This window comes from Leptonychotes weddellii, chromosome 8 (genome assembly GCF_054177405.1).
Source record: "Leptonychotes weddellii isolate Sample4059 chromosome 8, ASM5417740v2, whole genome shotgun sequence".
Taxonomy (NCBI): domain Eukaryota; kingdom Metazoa; phylum Chordata; class Mammalia; order Carnivora; family Phocidae; genus Leptonychotes; species Leptonychotes weddellii.
This window is the reverse complement of record NC_138376.1, coordinates 5,066,093-5,082,940: the sequence shown is the minus strand read 5'-3', so window position 1 is coordinate 5,082,940 and position 16,848 is coordinate 5,066,093.

The following is a 16,848-nucleotide window of genomic DNA, read 5'->3' as shown; positions in this document are numbered from 1 at the left end:
TGGACTCTGAAAAACAAACTGAGGGTTCTAGAGGGGAGGGGGGTGGGAGGATGGGTTGGCCTGGTGGTGGGTATTGAGGAGGGCACGTTCTGCATGGAGCACTGGGTGTTGTGCACGAACAATGAATCATGGAACACTTCATCTAGAACTAATGATGTAATGTATGGGGATTAACATAAGAATAAAAAAATAAAAAAAATTAAAATTAAAATTAAAAAAAAAAAAAAAAGTAATGCTAACCCATTCACAGTCACTCCCCACCTCCCTTCCCCTCGACCTTTGGCAACCACTAATCTACTTTCTGTCGCTATAGATTTGCCTATTCTGGACATTTCTTAAAAATGGAACTATATAATATGTGGCCTTTTGTGTCCGGGTTTTTTTCCTGAACCATGATGTTCTCAAGGTTCATCCATGGTGTAGAGGTATCTGTAATCAATTCCTTTTTATAGCTGCATAATATTTCATTGTGTGCATATATCACATTTTGTTTATACATTCATCAGTTTGTTTTTGCTTTCTATTATAATACTGCTACGAACACTCTTGTATAAGTTTTTGTGTGGAAATACATTTTCAGTTCTCTTGGATATATACCTAGGAATGGAGCTGGTTGGTTTACATGGCAACTACATTTACTGTTTTGAAGAACTGCCACACTGTGGTAGCTGTACCATTTTACATTCCCACCAATAAGGCATGAGGTTCTAATTTTTCTACATCCTCCTTAAGACTTGTCATTCTCTTTTCTATGTTAGTTTTTAATTACAGTCATCACAGTGGGTGTGAGGTGATCTCTCATTGTGGTTTTGATTTGCATTTCCCTGATGATGAGTGATATGAGCACCTTTGCACATGCTTGCTAGCCGTTGTATATCTTCTTTGGAGAAATGTCTGTTCAGGTCCTTTGCCCATAATTAAATTGGGTTTGTTGGGTTTTTTTTTTTAATATATTCTGGATACCAGACCCTTAACTGATATGGGATTTGCAAATATTTTCTCCTGTTCTATGGATTGTCTTCACTTTCTTGATAGTGTCCTTTGAAGCACAAAGGTTTTTAATTTTTATAAAGTCCAATTTATTTATTTGTTCTTTTGTCATTTATGCTTTTGGTATCATGTTTAAGAAACCACTGCCTAGTCCCAGATCAAATACATTTTTTTATATGGTGTGAGGTAGGGTTCCAACTTCATTTTGTTTTCTGTTGGTAGAATTAAATGTCTTGGCAGAATAGCAGAGTGATTACAAGCTTAGGCTCTAGAGTCCAACTTCCGTATTGTAAAACATTCCCTCTTCTTCAGTTACTAGTTGTGTGATCTTAAGAAAGTTCCCTAATTTCTCCATGCCTCGCTCCATGCCTCTCATCTATAAAAGGAGACAGAGTAGTAACTGCCTCACTCATGTGCATTAAAATCAAATTATAGGAGCACCTGGGTGGCTCAGTCAGTTATACATCTGACTTTGGCTCAGGTTATCATCTTAGGGTCCTGGGATGGAGCCCCGCCTTGGGTTCCCCACTCAGTGGGGAGTCTGCTTGTCCCTCTCCCTCTGCCCCTCCCCCTGCTTGTGCTCTCTCTGTCTCTCTCAAATAAATAAATAAGATCTTTAAAAAAATAAAAGTAAATAATAAATAAATAAAATAAAATTAGAGAGTTGTCATAAGAACGGAGTCTGTGCATTTAAAGTGCAGATGCTTTGATTATTAGTTATCATCATTACTGGCTCTGTGAACATTTAGGACTGTCTCATTGTCTCCTGTAGGTGTATGTTTTCAGTAGCGGACTTGGTAAGTGTCTTATCAAGAATATGCCTTATCAGATCAATTTTAATGTACCTTGAATGTTCCAAGAGGGTTGGATGTGGGCTGGAATTTGTAGTTGTTGCTCACCCCAAAAAGAAACAAAATTTTTGGCAAAAGGCATTTCCAATCTTTTATAGAACTTCACACAGAGGGACGAAAGCAAGGCAAAAAGTATTAGTTTGCTAGGGCTGCTGTAACAAAATACCACAAACTAGATGGTTTAAACAACAGCAGATGTTTTTTCACACTTCTAGAGGCTAGAAGTTTGTCTTTAGTTTCTTCTTTTATCCTTTTTGGTATCTTCACCCCCCCACACACACACACACACCCTCCCCTCCCACCCCCAGCCTCCTCTGGGGGCCAGTCCTCTCATCCAGCTAGCCTCATTCTGATCACATAGAAAATGAGACACAAAAGCCTAATGCCTGCTCACGTGCAAGCAACTTAAAATGCTACCTGTCCATCTAATACTGGACTTCCGACCCAAGAGGTACCACCAAACTATCAACTATGGGTATTTGACTCCCAACAGGAAGAAGCTCTGGAAACCCAACCGTATCCATTAACAAGGATGCCAGCCCTGATTTGAGTGTCAGCACCTGGCCAAGAGAGGGATCCTTGGCTACCCGCTGACCCAGGGCTCCCTGCAAAACGAAGCCTCACATTCTGGCGCTTGATGTGACCCGTCTCTGCTGGATCCCCCCACATGGCTGAGTTCTGGTAGGAACCGGAAGTTACTTTTTCCAGGGGTGGTACACAATGATGCAGAAGCAAAGACACGATTAACTCTAAAACCGACATACCTGTTGTGAAACGTAGACACTTGCAACAAGCCAGTGAAGGAAATGTTTTGGAGAGAAACACATTTTTGTTAACTCTCTAATCATCTCATGTAGGCAGCTAACTGCCTTCCCGGAGCATCAGTCCTATTGAGATGAAAGGTCCTTAATTCGGGTAGTTTTTGTGGAAAACATTTACCAGGAAACTTCCAGTTCACATAATGAGAAGCTTCCAGGTAATTTAGAATTACTTGTTTTCTAATGTGAACTCTGTATTCTTAAAAAGAAAAGACAAGGGTTTAGTGTTTCCTGAGACTGGTTTCCACTAATTAATACATGGTCGCTAACTTCAACTAGGGAAGCGGGCAGGGGGTCAAAGTGTTGCCTTAGGGAGACTTTTGTCAAATGGATAATTCAAAAAAGTCATTCCTTTTGAGCTTACAGCCATTAACTCCTCTAGTAACCAACTGTGAGAGTTATGTTGGAGCTTGTCTTGAAAATTACTTAAAAAAAAGGAGCAGACGAGGGGCCGCTGACTTGGCTGCCAGTTTATTTACACGTCTTGAGCAAGAAGCTGCATATACTTGTTTTAAGATCTGTTTGGAATACCACTGGCACTCCCCAGCAAGCTTGTAGAACAGTCAGTCCCTCTATGTCGTATGGCTGCAATGTGAGTCAGGCTGAGAAATTGTTAAGGACCCTCAATAACTTATTCCTTTTTTTTTTTTTTCCCTCTTCAGAAAAAGTAATATTCATATGTGTTCTTATATATGCTATCAGTTGAGTGGATCAAATCAAAGGGAATTCTTTTTTTTTTAAATTTTATTATTTTTTTAAACATTAAGATTTTATTTATTAATTTGACAGAGAGAGACACAGCGAGAGAGGGAACACAAGCAGGGGGAGTGGGAGAAGGAGAAGCAGGCTTCCCGCTGAGCAGGGAGCCTGATGCGGGGCTTGATCTCAGGACCCTGGGATCATGACCTGAGCCGAAGGCAGCTGCTTAACGACTGAGCCACCCAGGTGCCCAAAGGGAATTCTTTTAGGCCAAGCTCAGTATCCGGTACCTTGTTCAGAAGGTGGCAGCCCATCAGAGCCCTGTTAGTTCGGTTGGTTCTTACTCATTTTGATGAACATGAGGAAGGGAGAGAGAATTCCAAGGGTCACAGGAGGGAGTGGGGGGCATTTTCGTTTGCTGGGGCTGCTGTAACAAAGTACCACAGACTGTGTGGCTTAACGAACAGAAATTTATTGGCCGACTGTTCTGGAGGCTGGTGAGTCTAAACTCAAGGTGTCACCGGGGTCGGTTCCTTCCGAGGCCGTGAGGGAGGATCTGGAACTGGCCTCTCTCCTTAGCCCGTAGATAGCTATCGTCTCCCCATGTTTTCCTTCAATGAGTGTCTCTGGGTCCAAATATCCCCCTTTTATAAGGACACCAGTCATACTGGATGAGGGCTCACCCTAATGACCTCATTTTAACTTGATTTCCTCTGTAGAGACCCTGTCTTCAAATAAGGTCACATTCTAAAGTAATGGGTGTTAGGACTCCAACCTATGAATTTCAGGGGGACAAAACTCAACCCACAATCGGGGGGCAGAGGCGTGGCATGTAGTGAAAATCCCTGTGGGAACCACACACTGCTATAAAGGCCCTGGTCCCTGGTAGCCTCACTGATAGTACAATGACAAACGCTTCCAGTGTGTCAAAGACAAACTGTCTAGAAGCAGTCCGATTACAGCCTCTGAGTTCTGTGAACGCACAAAAGCATCCAGTCCCTTTTGGAAAGGCTGTCCCCAAGGGGTGTGAGCAGTTGAAAGACTCGGTATTTGGAGGACCATCACTTTCAGTGTCAGAGTCAGTAACTTATATATCAATGCCTCATTCACTGCTTTTTCATTCTGGATAACTGAGCTTCCCGGGTTTAAAACTGTGCTGTGGCCGATTTCATTCTCATCCAGAGGGTGCCTCGAACAATGCGCCTTTAGCCTTGAGTCATGAAGACAGTTCTAATGATACTTCGTTAAGACGCCATGCTTTGGCAACTGACTGATCTGCTTTCTTAAAATTTGGATTCGTTTGGGCATGTCACTTCACCTCTCTGGATTTCTTTTTCCTCGTCTGCAACAGAGCTGAATAACACCCGCCTCCCAGAGTTAGAGAGTCCGATGAGGTAATGCAGGTAAGCCCTCCGTTTGGGACGTGGCCCATAGTCAGCGCTCAAGAAATGGTAGTCTCTACCGCTTGATTATTGTATTTTGTCTCATTATACACTACGACTGTGGATCGGAGCCAGGCCTTCAGTGTCCACAGACCGAGAGCAGGAGGGGGGCCACTTGTCATGAAGGGGAGCCTTCTGAGTCACGGGGAGGCTTTGTAAGCAGGGTGATGCTGAGGAGAGGGACAGGCTAGAGGCTGGTGGTGGGACTCATGCTGCCAGCATCCCACCCATCTCTGTGAACGGCAGGAATCACAGGATCGTTGATACAACTGGATTTCCTGTGGAAGTTGGCATGACATGAAGCTTGGCACAGGCCTGGTATTGAGTGCAGGGTGGAGACAGAAAGTCAGAAGGAAACAGGAACAGAGGAATCTAGGAGTAAATGAGAGCTGAACTTCACAGCGTGTTAAGCCCTGTAATCACCCACAAATAAATGAATGTGTGACTTGAGTGCAGCCTGTGTGGTTTCAGACGGGATTGTCCATTGATATAAAATCAGAAAACTCTCTGCAATCTGGTTGCTTCCAACATTCTTCAGTATAATTAATCTTTTGCCTAATGATCAGTTTTTCCTTCATAAAGCCCATTTTCTTGGCCTTACTTTGGATCTCCTGGTTGTTTGGCCACTGGTATTGTTATCCATATAATTAAGCTCTCTGTGAATTTTTTTTTTTTTTTTTTTTTTTGCCATACGGTGTATGCAGCCATGACTCTTGCTTTCTCTATGCTTCTGGCTGTAAGTGATCACGTTCAGTCCAGTTGGGGAGACGCTGCTTAATGGAGAGGTTCACCCAGCTGACCATTCAACACCCTCCGAAATCTTCCTCTAAACCATGTTCCCAGTCTCCTTTACCATTATTCCTTACAACAAACCCTCTAGTTAGGGCAAATGGATGACTTACTGCTCCCTGATTTCCCATTTTCCATGTTGGTTTGTCTCCCTGGAAGAATGCTATTTATCTCCATCTCTTTTTCACACACACACACACACAGCTTCCCATTCAACACACATATACAAATCTGGAGTCTCCAAGGTCCAGCTCAAAAAACATCACCCCCGCCCTCCCAAGAAAAAACAGTTGCACTGGTTCTCCCATTGGCATTTTCTTCAGATGCCATCACACACCTCGTCTACTACAATTCTCAGCTGTCTTAACTATCTGCATGGTGAGACTGTGGCTCTCCTCTCTTCGGAGCCTGGCTCACTGGCATAGAGGGGGTGGTTGGTACAGGTTTCCACGAAGGGGTAAGTGAATGAGTGGAAGTGAATAGCAACAGGGAAAATCCAAAACATCAAATAACCCCAAAATAATCTATATGTTACTTTGGAATGTATTTTATACACACATTCAGGGAACATCAAACACAAAACTTCAAACACAGCAAATGAAGCCAGCCTGTGCAGATCCCAGTTGGGTGGGGTGGCCTGGAAAAAGGGTGGGAATCCCAACAGGAAGGGAGGAACCACTCCCTAGTCAACTGCCCTTCCCTACCCTCAGTGGCTTATCTAGGAATCAGAGAGACTCCAAATGGTTGAGAGCTCAAGGGCACATGGCTGGGTAATTAATTAACAATCATAATGCCTTTAGAAATGGAAGTCCTATGGAACTACTCAATTATAATGATGCAAAAATAATCCTCTTCCATTTTCTTCTTTAAAGATGTAAATGGCATAGTTTTGAAAAAATCTAAAAGGGGTTCAAGAAACGGCAGAGAGTTTAACAAGAAGATGCACCAAAGAATCATGCAAACACATTCAGTGTTCTAAATGCAATTATAGTGCTGACCATCAGCCCTGGAAACAAATTACAGTAGCTAATGACAGGGGACAGCAATTAGGATGTTTTCAGAAAATTACTTGGAAGCAAAATTGTCAACAAAAGACCACTCAAATATAGCTGTAAACAGCTTAAATAACAGAATAATGCGGTGACCTCTGCCCCAAGTGACATCAAGAAGATGTAAAACACATTCAGGGTCCTGAGTAACTGTCTTCCCAGTGATTACAGACATTGTTTTTAACCTCAGTCTCTGTGGGCCGTTCTAAATGTGGTGGAGAGCCAAGTGCCCTTGAACATTCTGCCGCTTGCTGAGTCTTATCCTGGTTCGCTCATATATTCTGGATAATTCTCCCTTTCTCCTCTCCTTTGCATTTTTTGTTATCTTTGGCATTCGCTTTTGAAAAACATGTGCCTCATTTGGAACAAATCCACTAAAGCAAACAACCTTAAAACTTTCCAAACAGCCCTGACTGTTGCGATCCACAGGCAGCCCAGATCCACGGGTGGGACACATCTCCCAGGGTTTGCAGCGCTTGTGGGGATCCTGGCGGAAGAGTTTCTTGTTAGCGAGAATAGAAACTGACATTTACATATCTCAATTTTAATTCCCCGGAGACTGGTGCAGCTCACGTCTGCGATAGGCATGCGGGGTGGAGGGGGCGGGGAGCGGAGCGAAGAGGGAGAGAGGGGTGGGTGGAGGAGGGTACGGAGGGGAGACAAGCCTTGAGAATGAAAAATGTTCTCTTAGTGCTTCATTAGGGACAGAGCAAAATGAGGGAAAGTTCCTCTAATAAATTGTCACTTTTTTTTCCAGAAAAGCTTGAGTATAACTCCTCATTTATTGCCTGTTAAGGAAGAGTGAGCAGTTCCTTGAGGGGCTGTGTGTGTATGCGTGTGCATGTGTGTGCATGTGCGTGTTAAGGCAAAACAACCAAAAAGATATTTTAAAAAGAAACCATATTAAGTGGAATTCTTTCCAAAATGTGTATTCCACATGCTTCTATGACTAGACAGCCTCCCAAGTAGGGTAAGTGTGTTGTTACAGAGAGCTGCAGTGTCATTATTAGAGCCAACTGCCATAGAAAATGCTGGAATAGAGTTATGCTTGGCACCCCATGTGGAATCATTTTCAAAATATCGTGGTCCACTTTGGGGAGGTTTTCTCTACCTCTGGACTTTATTGTCAGGCTGGCAGATGTTACTTTCTGCAACCCCATCTACTTTTCAATTTCCTGCTTCTCACATGTTGTGGACTAGAAATTCTAGCTTGTGGCAATTCTAGAATTGTGGCAAGAATGAGCCGAGCTGCCTCTTAGTAAGTACCTGTGAATAAAGCATATGGGCCTTGACAGTCATTTTGCTTGCAAGAATTTTTACTTTTTTTTAATGATTTTTTTTTATTTATTTGAGAGAGAGAATGAGAGAGCACATGAGAGGGAGGAGGGTCAGAGGGAGAAGCAGACTCCCCGCTGAGCAGGGAGCCCGATGCGGGACTCGATCCCGGGACTCCAGGATCATGACCTGAGCCGAAGGCAGTCGCTCAACCAACTGAGCCACCCAGGCGCCCCAAGAATTTTTACTTTTTACTTCTACCTGTTTCCTGACCACATTCCAGAGATTTAAGCTGATTATATAAGTGGGGTATCACTGAAATTTATACAAGGTGAATTTATAGCATCTGATAGAGATTTATATGAAATGTTCAGATTACGCGTAACTTTATTTATTTCAATTCTCTGGCCCTTAATTTCATAGCTTCAGGAATATACAGTATCTTAAAATTATTATTATTTTTTAATTTTATTTGTAAATTGTCTACTAATAGAACTAATATAATTCTATTTGTTATACAGAGAAAAGAAACAAACAGAAATTCTGCATTGCTATGACCCGAACACTAACATGCTTTCCACTTGGGTATACAGTTGACCCTCAACAACGTAGGGGTTAGTGGCGCCTACCCCATGCCCCGCCCCCCGCCCAGTCAAAAATCCACCTATAACTTTTGACTCCCTAAAAACTTAACTGCTAATAGCCTATTCTAGACCAGAAGACTTACCAATAACATAGTCAATTAACACACATTTTATGTTATATGTATTATATGCTATATTCTTACAACAAAGTAAGCTAGAGAAAAGGAAATGTTAAGAAGTCATAAGGAAGAGAAAATGCATTTACAGGGCTGTACTGTAAAAAAATCCATGGGTAAGTGGACCCACAGAGTCCAAACTTGTATTGTTCAAGGGTCAACTGTACTTCTTTAGATATTTTTCCTATGCATGCTTTTGTAAATACAGTTGTATTACCATCCTCTATACAAGTTTATATCCTGTTTTTAAAATGGGCTTTTAATGACTACAGAATATTCCACTGAGCAGCTATATATATTCTTTTACTTGTTTATTTTCTTATTATTTTACATATAACTCCCAATTACATTTAAAACATCCCAAATTCTTTGAGATAGTCAAATACTGTTTTACTTAAACCAACCTGCCCCTTCTGAAGTGAGTTTAGTCCGTTTCCAGTTCACTACCGAAAAGCTTAAAGTATTTTCAAATTTTTCCTATTATAACAACCCCACAATGAACATCTTCCTGAACATAGCTTTTGTTGGCTTGATTGTGATTGTCTTGGGGTTATATCCTTTGGTGTCCCAGACGTGGAAATACATAGAAAAAACTATGACAGTTCAGAACCAAATTTTGGTAAAGGAAAATTCTGGATGGCTCTTGGTGGTCACAGACAAAAACTGAGAGCAACTCCGAAGCCAGTGGGCACAAATCCTGGGGATGAGCAGTACTGGGCTAGGAAAATGCATTTCACAGCCTGCCACCACACTTCTCAAGTGCATATACTGCTGTACAATGGTAACAAGGGACTCGCCATGTTTTAAGTAAGATAATGCAAAAAGCACACGTGAACCATTGGCGAACTACGGTAGCCGTTGGTGAAATGTATATCGAGGCAGCAATACACTTGTGTTCAGGTTCAATCTCGGGAGGGAAAAAGGAAAGAACTAGCCTGAGTGAACCCTTAGAAAAGTGTTCATCCAGAAAGGACTTCTACTGTAAGGCCAATTAGCAATTGTCTTAGACCTTTGTCTTTCATGGATGTCGTGTAACTACATTGGGATGCTTTGGGCAAGTAACAGAAGATCCAAATAAAAGCCTAAATGGGAAGGGGTTTATTATCTCATTTGACAAAAATCTATAAGTAATAATAATGTCAATTATACTTAGTTAAGGAAATAACATGAAGAACTAAGTTCCAGGTATTATCCTATGCATTTAATGTGCATTAGCTCATTTACTTCTTCATATAAACCTTACAATGTGTTCCCAACTTGAGATAAGGCAACGGACACATGGTGAGTTTAATAATTTAGTAAAGGTTACACAAATATTAGGTGTAACCTAGTAGGTGGGAGATTCAGAACTTAAACCCAAGCCATCCAGCTCCAGATCCTACTCTTTCAACTATTAGAGTAGGGCTGTTCTCAGATAGTTAAGTCTGTGATTCCATGACTTTGTAAGGGATGGAAAACACCACTTCAACCATACTAAATGATTTACAGTGGATGCACCTTCTGATTGCTTGCTGCCTGTAGTGTACTGGTTTTAAATATTTGGTATATCGCCGCCCCCAGACCTAGGTAATTCCCAGCTTTCTACTTTGCTGTCTTCATCACATGCACAGTATCTTCCTTCATGGTTGAGGGAAGCTTATTAATTTGAAGGATCACATGCAAGTTTGATGATATTCAACAAAGAAGAGTTAAACATTTTCTTTCTCTCTTAGAATTTGTTACTATTTAACTTGGTTTTTTTTTTAAGATTTTATTTATTTACCGCAGGGAGAGAGAGAGCACGCACCAGAAGGAGCAGAGGGAGAGGGACAAGCAGACTCCATGCTAAGCATGGAGTCCAACGTGGGGCTTGATCACCCCCATGCTCAGCTGACTGAGCCACCCAAGCGCCCCACGATTTAACTTCTTAAAAAGCATAACATACATATACAAATCTTAAGTGTTCAGCATGATGTACAGCTTGATGATTTTTTATCCTAATACCCAATTAATCACCACACAGACCAAGATGTAGATCATTTCCAGTGCCTCATACCCCCTCCAAGATTCCTGTGGTTTTTCTGATAAAATCCAAGACTTTTCTTCTATTTTCTTAAGCGTGTTAACCAGAACTACTTTTTGTTTCTTGTCTGATAACTACAAAACTTGATCACTGATCATCCTGAGGTCTATGTATATTATCTGTTTCTTCTTTTGGTTTTTGTCATTTGATCCTATTTGTTCATATACTGGTAGATTTTTTTTATTAAATGTCAGACCTTATGTATGAAATATTGTAAAACAGGGGTGCCTGGGTGGTGCAGTTAAGTATCCAACTCTTGGTTTTGGCTCAGGTCTGATCACAGGGTCATGAGATCAGGCCCCATGTTGGGCTCCACACTCAGCACAGAGTCTGCTTGAGTTTCTCTCTCCCTCTTCCTCTGCCCCTCCCTGCCACACACTCACTCATGATCTCTCTCTCTCTCTTCCAGATAAATAAATAGATATTTAAAAAAAAAAAAAAGAAAGAAAGAAAAGAAAAAGGAAAATTGCAAGGCTTTGGCTGATGGTATTATTTCTATCCAAAGAAGATTTAATTCTATTCTGGAAGCCAGATAGGCTTTTTGCAGATCAATTTGATCTGGTTGAGCATGGGTCTTAGGCTTTGTTAGGCATGAACTTTTTATGGTTTACTCTTACTCACAGGTAGAGTTCTCTGGAGTCTCAATGGTACCCAGGCCCTTCAATCTTTTTAGGCCCCCAAGCTTCAACCTCTACCACTATCTGTCCATCCTCTTTGGAAACTCCAAACCCCAACACTTTCTAGCCCAGCAAGATTGTCCTTGTCCCCAGCCTTCACTTTTTTGCCTACCTTTACTTCCCATACCTACTACTAGGTAGAAGGAGAGGCAAATATGGGGCTTCTCCAGGATTCTGGCCACTCAAGTCCCATCTGCCTTAGTTGTTCTTTTGTGCCTTTCAATAGTTGGTTTAAATATTTTATTCAGCTTTGATAATGAGGAAGGAATCTACCCAGGATGCTCCCAGCAGAATTCCTCTTAAATCCCAACAGCGGGGAATGACTAAGAGAGTCAATGACAAGGGGAATGAGACCATCATATATAGTTTATACCAACTTGAGCCCATGGAAGGGTGAACGCCTGAGCAAAATTGAGATTCTGCCAGGAAAAATGGCAGAAACTGGGATTCCATATTATTTATTTATATGATGATAGATTTCCTTATAAGGACTATCACATGTTTAGATAGCATGGGCTCTCCATAATCTTCATCTTCTCCAGAAAGACCTACCTCCTGATTTAGACTCTCCTTTTCTGCCTTGATTCCATTAATGTTGCAAGCTCCTCTGGACCCATTCTCTGACTCTCTCTGTATCCTCAGCCTAAAGTGTATCTGTAATCTAGACAAGTGAGGCTCTATTAGGAAGCATTTGATTTTAAATGACATTTTTCTTTTTTAAATGAAGTATCGTTGACACACACTGTAACATTAGTTTCAGGTGTACAACATGATGATTCAACAACTCTACATTATGCTGTGCTCACCACAAATGTAGCTCCCATCACCATATGCTATTACAATACCATTCACTATATTCCCTATGCTGTACTTTTCATCTCTGTGACTTACTTATTTTATAACTAGAAGTTTGTACATCATAATTCCCTTTATCTATTTCACCCATCCCCCCTACCTCCCCTCTGGCAAACATCAGTTTGTTCTATTTAAAAGTCCGTTTGGTTTGTTTTTGTTTTGTTTTGTTTTTAGATTCCACATGTAAGTGAAATCATATGGTGTTTGTTTTTCTCTGTCTTATTTCACTTAGCATAACACCCTGTAGATCCATGCATGTTGTTGCAAATGGCAAGATCTCATCCTTTTTATGGCAGAGTAATATTCCACTAGAGAGATAGAGAGATAGAGAGAGAAAGATATCTTCTTACCCATTCATCTATCAATGGACACATGGGCTGCTTCCTTATTTTGGCTATTGTAAATAATGCTGCAATAAACATAGGGATGCATGTATCTTTTCAAGTTACTGTTTTCATTTTCTTTGGGTAAATACCCAGTAGTGGCATTACTGGATCATATGGTATTTCTATTTTTAATATTTTGAGGAACCTCCATACTGTTTTCTACAGTGGCTATACCAGTTTTCATTCCCACCAACAGTGTGCAAGGGTTCCTTTTTCTCCACATCGTCACCAAAACTCATTATTTCTTACCTTTTTGATACTAGCTGTTCTGTTAGGTGTGAAGTGATATCTCACTGTGGTTTTATTTGCATTTCCCTGATGATTAGTGATGTGGAGCATCTTTTCATGTACCTGTTGGCCATCTATGTAAAGATATCTATTTAGGTTGTCTGCCCTTTTTAAATCAGATTATTTGGGTATTTTTGGTTTTCTTTTGTTTTTTTGTTGAGTTCTGTAAATTCTTTATAGATTTTGGATACTAACCCTTTATCAGATAGGTCATTTGCAAACTATCTTCTCCCATCCAGTAGGTTGCCTTCTCTTTTTGTTGATGGTTTCCTTTGCTGTGCAAAAGCTTTTTATTTGGGTGTAGTCACAGTAGTTTATTTTTGCTTTTGTTTCCCTAGCCTGAGGAAATATATTCATAAATATGTTGCTAAGACCAGTGTCCAGGAGATTACTGCCCAAGTTTTCTTTTGGGGGTTATGGCTTCAGATCTCCCATTTAGACCTTTAATCCATTTTGAGTTTATTTTTATATATGGCATAAGAAAGTCATCCAGTTTCGTTCTTTTGCATATAGCTGTCCAGTTTTCCTAGCGCTATTTATTGAAGAGAATGTTTTTTCCCCATAGTATGTTCTTGCCTCCTTTGTTATAGATTAATTGACCATAAAAGTGTGGGTTTATTTCTGGGCTCTCTATTCTATTCCTGATCTGTGTGTCTTTTTTTGTGCCAGTACCATACTGTTTTGATTTGATTTGATTTGATTTTGTGAAGCCAAAATAACACTAAAAATTATACTAAAATTAAAATGAATTATAAAACATGAAATAATACACTTTTCTTCTGGATACTAGTAACTCCAAAAGGTATTTTAAAATTTTCTATTGGAAGCTTAAAATATAGAAATCTATGTAAATTATTTACAATTGGTTACATGTATACTTTTTAAAAAAAATACTGGTGGGGCGCCTGGGTGGCTCAGTCGTTAAGCATCTGACTTTGGCTCAGGTCATGGTCCCAGGGTCCTGGGATCGAGCCCCGCATCGGGCTCCCTGCTCCGCGGGAAGCCTGCTTCTCCCTCTCCCACTCCCCCTGCTTGTGTTCCCTCTCTCGCTGTGTCTCTGTCAAATAAATAAATAAAATCTTTAAAAAAAAAATACTTGGCTACTATAGGACATTTGAAAAATTACAGAAATGCGCAAAGAAAAGAAAATTAACCTCAATCTCATCATTTTGGATATATCTTGTTAACTTTTTGGAGAATATCCATCTGATATTTTTTCCTGTGCATGTGTGTGTGGGTTTTTAAGTCATTAAGAGGGGGCACCTGGGTGGCTCAGTTGTTAAGCGTCTGCCTTCGGCTCAGGTCATGATCCGGGGGTCCTGGAATAGAGCCCCACATCGGGCTCCTGGCTCAGCGGGGAGCCTGCTTCTCCCTCTCCCTCTGCCTCTCCCCCTGCTCATGCTCTCTCTCTGTGTCTCTGTGTCTCAAATGAATAAATAAAATCTTTAAAAAAAATAGAAAATAAAAAAAATAAAAGCCATTAAAATGGTTTTAACATGGTGGGCATTGCACACATCATTTTCAAAACATTTTGAATATTAACTTTTTTCTTTAAGATGCAGATAAAAACTATAGCATTTAATACTCTGAATATGAGGGCTTTCTATTTAGTGAAAACTGTAAAAACAGTAATTCCTTAATATTGTTTTGATAATATTTTTCCCCATTTAAGTCATACAACCATACACCCTTTGAGTTTTGAAGAAAAACAAGATAAAACGAATGTTATGAGTGTGGTCACAATGAGAACAAACAAGGAATTCAAGAATAATCTGTCGGGTTTCACACTGTCATGCTTACAACTTCACAGCAAACGTCTGAGATTAAATTGTGACATTTCCAGACTGAGAATCCAGAGCCCTAAACCTTCCTCCTGTTTTATTTCACTAATGTTTGGAGAATGTTGGTGGTCTTGTAAGAGAACCTGAATAAGGAGAGGAAATAGCCAACATTGGGGAATAGCGGAGGAAAAGAAAAGCATGGTTTTCTTCCTTCTACCAGAAAATACAGCTGCTCAGCCAAGATTAGTCTTTCCTGTGCCAGACAATTTATTGGGGTGCAGAAAGAGAATATGAAAATGTTTTTATTTCTTCATGAATAATTATATTTTCTGTGTATATCTTATATATTAGTACAGTAGGATATGTACCTAATTTATAAATGCATAAGTACATGTTTATTGGGGTTAACTAAAATTTTGTGTATACTTACACACAAAATATAAGGCATCTTTTTTTTTTTAAGTTTTTTTGAAATACCTTTTTCATAATAGGAGCACACAGTCAAAACATTTGGAGATCACTGATGATCTTCCCTCAAAATCACTTCTTTACTGGAGGCTTGGGAGAGATTTTAAGAGGTAGAGAATCATATCCTCACTGGAAAATGTGCTGTTTAAGATTGATATATGTCTTTTTTAAAAAGATGTATTTATTAGAAAGAGAGAGAGAGAAGGCAGAGGAAGGGCAAAGGGCAAGAGAGGATCTCAAGCAGACTCCCCCCGCCCTCCCCCAGTGCAGAGCCGACCAGGGACTCTATCTCACGACCCTGAGATCATGTCCTGAGCCAAAATCAAATGTCAGACGCTCGACTGACTGAGCAACCCAGGCGCCCCTATATATGCCTTTTTGATGACTGAACCAATTGCTGAATGGAGTTTGGCTAAGGAAGAGGACCTTCTTCCTTAATGCCTTCCACGTGCTAATTAAGATCGACTCATTTATTCATCCAGCATTTATTGAGAGCCACTCTGTAGAACACTGAGCACAGTGAAGGAGAAGGTGAGGACATGATTCAGACGAGAGTCTGTCATTGACAGAAAACGAGACTGTGGAGCAAGGATGAGCTAGGTGCTGGGGGAGTGCAGGGGAGGGGCTCCCCGTTCAGACCTGGGGCGTCAGAGAGAAGGCTCCGGCTGGGAGATTTTCATAGGTTAGGGAGTGGGGCACTGTCCGGTATAAACAACCAAACAGCCACGCTGGATGGAAAGCATTTGGTCTGCTGGAGAAAGCAGTTAGTTCCAAGAGGCCAGATCCCAGGGTCTTCAGAGTGGGGCTGGAAAGAGGATCATAAAGGTTCTTGGATATCATGCAAAGGAATCTGAGCAACAGCCTGCAAGACCGTCACTGCCATCCCCATTTTTAGATATGAAGAAACTGAGTCTCAGAAAAACTCAGTAAGAATGTGGGTATAGAGTAGAGCCGGCCTCTAATCCAACATTCTTTATACCTTTCAATTTATAACTCTTAGAAATGTAAAAACAAAAATGCAGTATAAAATGCTTTCCTGCATTATTGGTTAAATGTCATGTGGGTTTACCAGAGGTAAGTTGAAGCACGTAATAAGACTCAGCAATTGTATTATGCTCCTTTTAAATCAATAGGTTTGAGAACTTGCTAGAGTGCTCACAACTGCGATCATGAGAGCAGGATGGCAGACTGAAGTCTATGTGCCTCCCTATCTCCAGTGTCCGAATAGTACCTGGGTCATAGCAGGTGTGCAATAAATGCAAAGGGGGAAAAAAGATTTATTTTCTTTCAATTTTTTTTTAAAGATTTTATTTATTTGAGAGAGAGAATGAGAGAGAGAGAGCACATGAGAGGGGGAGGGTCAGAGGGAGAAGCAGACTCCCCGCCGAGCAGGGAGCCCGATGCGGGACTCGATCCCGGGACTCCAGGATCATACCCGAGCCGAAGGCAGTTGCTTAACCAACTGAGCCACCCAGGTGCCCAATTTATTTTCTTTCTAGAATAAAATAAGTCCATTAAATTGGAATTCAGTCAAGAAAGTTGTTTAGAGAAGCATGCACACAAATGCATTTAAAATAAATTTATGTCCCTTAATGATGGATTTTGCATTCTATTTATGAAAAGGGGTGTCTTTGAAGTTCTGGTTGTCAACTACCTAA